The 4,096-nt window shown below is 43.1% G+C and overlaps 1 pseudogene; it reads right to left on the bottom strand.

Annotated features, from left to right (window-relative positions):
- Positions 1-526: 526 nt before the first annotated feature.
- Positions 527-3,578, bottom strand: LOC135563111 (UPF0489 protein C5orf22 homolog; annotated as a pseudogene).
- Positions 3,579-4,096: the final 518 nt, after the last annotated feature.

Here is a 4,096-nt window from a genome sequence, read left to right as displayed (position 1 = left end):
GATGACCGGAGATGTTCTCTTGATAAGTGCATGAATTGGACCATTTTGGGTGTCCGAGAAAATGTCTTTTTTTTTTTTAGGAATGTAGTTAAGTAAAAGTTGTTGAAAATATAAATAGTAAAGTACAGATACCCCCCAAAACAACTTAAGAGGTACGTTAAAGTATTGTTACACAACTGGCACTGACATTCTTGGAGACGGTGATAAGGGTGGGCTGGGTCGGCGCCTCCAGAATGAGCTCCACTGCCAGGACCAGCCTCTCAATCTCCTCCTCACTGCTAATGTGGTGGGGTAGCTCACCGGTCAGCCCCGCGAGTAGTCACTGGTCAGCCCCGCGAGTAGTCACCGGTCAGCCCCGCGAGTAGTCACAGGTCAGCCCCGCCTAGTGCACCTTAATCATCATCACCACCACCATCACAGAGGGAGACACAATCACAGGTCAGCCCCGCCTAGTGCACCTTAATCATCATCATCACCACCATCACAGAGGGAGACACAATCACAGGTCAGCCCCGCCTAGTGCACCTTAATCATCATCATCAACATCCTCATCATCACCCCTATTGGAGAGGGAGAAGCACCAGGAAGGGATATAATAGTATGAGCAATCCACATAATGAAAGCCATCGTTTTATCAGCATTGTGCCTTTAAGAGTAAAAGGTTGAAAAGAAGCAGCAAAGTAAAACCCTTTTAGCTGTTAATGACAGGCTAAATTTAGAGATTGACCTTTTCATCATTAGTGCTACATTATTTTCTTCCTCATTCCATTTTCCTTCCCTTCCCTGGAAATAAATTGAATTAGCAATGTAGCAAGAAAAATGTACCAATGGTTATGACCATATCGGTGAAAAAGCAGTAATTTTACAAGTTCGTAGTCCCGGGCCATGTTATAATTGTGCAAATATTTGATTAGAAAACAAATATGAGATATATTTCCAACATGAACATCACCTCCCCAACCAGGAGACACCCTACAGTACCATGCCTGTATCGTTTTAGCTACAATGATAGCCTTATGACATCCAAATCTAATTCAGACAGTGAGCAGTCAGGTCACCCATGATACAGGTCAGTACTCGATGTCCATCCATGTCGGAGGACGTCAGACGATGATGTGGAAACCGGCCACTCGGGGTAACGGTGAGCTCTGTTACCTTCAAGTTGGTTTCAGGTTTGCTAGGGTGTTGTGGACGGAGATGGCGGATGGGCATAAGCATCTGCCTCTTGCCTCTGATTCCAAAGGTTGTTCAGCTATAGAAAGTAGTTTTGTATATTTTTGTTTTAAGCCTATCCCAAACCTTAACCCTTACCGTAACCATTTGGAGATAATGCCTGAACTTAACCTTAAACATGGATGAACGTCTAATTCTGACATGAGACTATGACAATTGGTTGCAACGAGAGGCAGACAACAGAGAGGTGCTCAACCCCCAAGAAAAACTTGATTACACACAAAATGTATTATATCTGTTCATGGGAGGAATAGCATAGATATTGATGTACGAGGGAAAAATCACCAGACGTAGATATCAATTGAACTTCCTCCCAGTTCTGATATTGTGCTGGTATTATATGACTGAAAAATGTCGAGAGAAGGGTTCTGAAGAAAAAAGTGTCCGACTGAGGATAAGGCCTAGTTGGGGTGATGCAGCAGTATCTGCCTGGCAGCCAGAGCAGATTTATCCTACCCAGGGCTGGCAACAGAGTTACTGTAAGGCAGGTAGAGATTTACCCTACCCAGGGTTGGCAGCCCAGCACCTGACAATCTCCTTACTATCATCCTCCACCAGGTCTTCAAATGCTGTCTCCAGATCCTCCAGCTGCTGGCTATGTCTCTTTACACACTCTGTCAACTCTTCCTAAACACAACACAACATGACACAGTTGTAGTGTACAGTAGAGGAGAAACACCACATGCTTCTGATACAAAGACACCTTCTGAAACACATAACACTTTTGGAAAAGACACAGTATTTTCTCTTATCTCATCTGGGTCTTCGCTAGGTTTAATGAAGCTGTAGAGATAGCGCATGTAGAATAGTGTACTGCTCCTATGGTATAAAGAGGAGGTGGAGTAAAACTGATGGTATCAAATCATGACATGATTTCCAAAGAAAAAGCAACACATCTTACAACACTTTTGCTGATACTAAGTAAGAAATCTGCTTCATCTCAGCGGTATATGTTTCCTTGAGAAGGCTAAGCCTCTCATTTCCAACAGTTACAGATCATTGCCTTTACCTGTGTAGACATCTCCTTGAAGGGATTCTTGCAAGAGGAAAAATCAAGGTCGATGTCAAGCATGTATGGATCAGTTTGCTTAATAACTGAGAGAAGGCTGTGCACAGTGTAGGTCGTTGAGACATCAATGTCAGTCTTTGAACAAGCCTGTTTGCATGGCTCCTTATCCTCTTCCAGGGGAGGAAGGTAGCCTAGCGGTTAGAGTTGGTCCAGTAACCCGAAAGGTTGCTAGATTGAATCCTCGAGTTGACAATATAAAAAACTGTTGTTCTGTCCCTGAGCAAGACAGTTGACCCACTTTTCCTAGGCTGTCATTGTAAATAAGAATTTGTTCTTAACTGACTTGCCTGGTTAAATGACGGTAAAATTATTTGTTGTTGCCATTCCTGCTGCAGCTGCTCCCTGAGGTTCTACTGCCACCTGGTGGCTGAACTTGGTCAGTACAGCTACTAGATCTGCTCTCAAGCTTGGAAGCTGAAGAAGAGGAGGGTTGAGCGTCATTCACATCCAAAACTCCCTTGTTCTCTGTCCTGGGTCTCTTCACAATGTTAAGCTCCCTCTCTTTCCTCTGGCAACACTCCACAGGGTTCACTCGGACAATACTCAGTCCCAGAGGTTTAGGATTCGCCCGCTGATCCTGATGAACATATAGGCCGACACTTAAAAAGTAATCGTCCTTACTTGTAACTCTGAAATAAAACAAAAGAAAGGAGAATAAGAAACGTCTTTGGGTCAAACCACACCTTTCTGTATAAGGCATCCAGAAAGAAAGGAAGTGGCTTGCAAAGAAAACCAGTGTCGAGTCAGGTGGGTTAGTGATCTGATGGTGGTTGTCTTGTCCCACAGATCTGCTGTGCACAGTAGGGATGGAGCCATGCTATGTGAGACACATGCCCAGCATATACCATGGACATGATCCAATTCTTAATGCTCAGCTCACTGCAAACAGAGAACAATACATGATCAGTGAGTGAATGCATGTGATGCAAATCAGTGGTGATCGGTGCCGTTTAAGATGCGGAGGATGATTATTTTGTTCATTAATATTCCATTCATCCAGCTTAATGTAACATCGATAGGATCAAGCTACTACATGCATCTCAAATTTTCCCTGTACCCATCATGAGGTTGCTACAACCTAGCCTATGAATGAAAGTTTACAATGTAGGTACACAGGTTGAGCATGATCACTTTGCTCGTTGTATATATATATAATTCCTTCTCGCAACAATCTACTTCAGTGCACAACACATCAGATGTCTGTCACCAGGTGAAAAACCTTTCCAAGCCAAACCTTCATACCATGACCGCTACTCACAGCCTACATCGTTGTCATGTTATAGTCAACTAGAACTAACGCTTTAGTAAACCCGCTACAATCATGCAATATAGTGTACAGTCATAAAGCAGTTTAGCAGTTAAAAAGCTTAACTTGACTTGGAATAATTCCAGTGTTGGATAGCCATAGCCAGCTAGCTAACATAGCATCCCTCTCTATTTGAGCTGGGTGTTTGTGTAGGCTTAACTAGCTAGCTGCATTTGCTAGCTAAGTGAAAGTTAAAATAAATACAACCAAATATAGCTAGCTAGCTAGCTCTCTCTCTCTCTCTCTCTTGCTGTTGTGCACTTGATCAAACCAAAGTAGATCTGCACTGTTAGTCAAATGTTGTTAAAATGTGGTCATTTTAGATGGAGGAGCTCTCCATCTGGAGAGCTCCTGGGTGTGAAGGCTTAGCTTTTGATCCAGCCCTTCAAATCAAATCAAATTTTATTGGTCACATACACATATTTAGCAGATGTTATTGAGGGTGTAGTGAAATGCTTGTGTTCCTACTTCAACAGTGCAGTAGTATC

This window comes from Oncorhynchus nerka, linkage group LG20 (genome assembly GCF_034236695.1).
Source record: "Oncorhynchus nerka isolate Pitt River linkage group LG20, Oner_Uvic_2.0, whole genome shotgun sequence".
Classification (NCBI taxonomy): domain Eukaryota; kingdom Metazoa; phylum Chordata; class Actinopteri; order Salmoniformes; family Salmonidae; genus Oncorhynchus; species Oncorhynchus nerka.
Note: the sequence above shows the minus strand (reverse complement) of the source record. Positions and strands in the feature narration are given on the sequence as shown.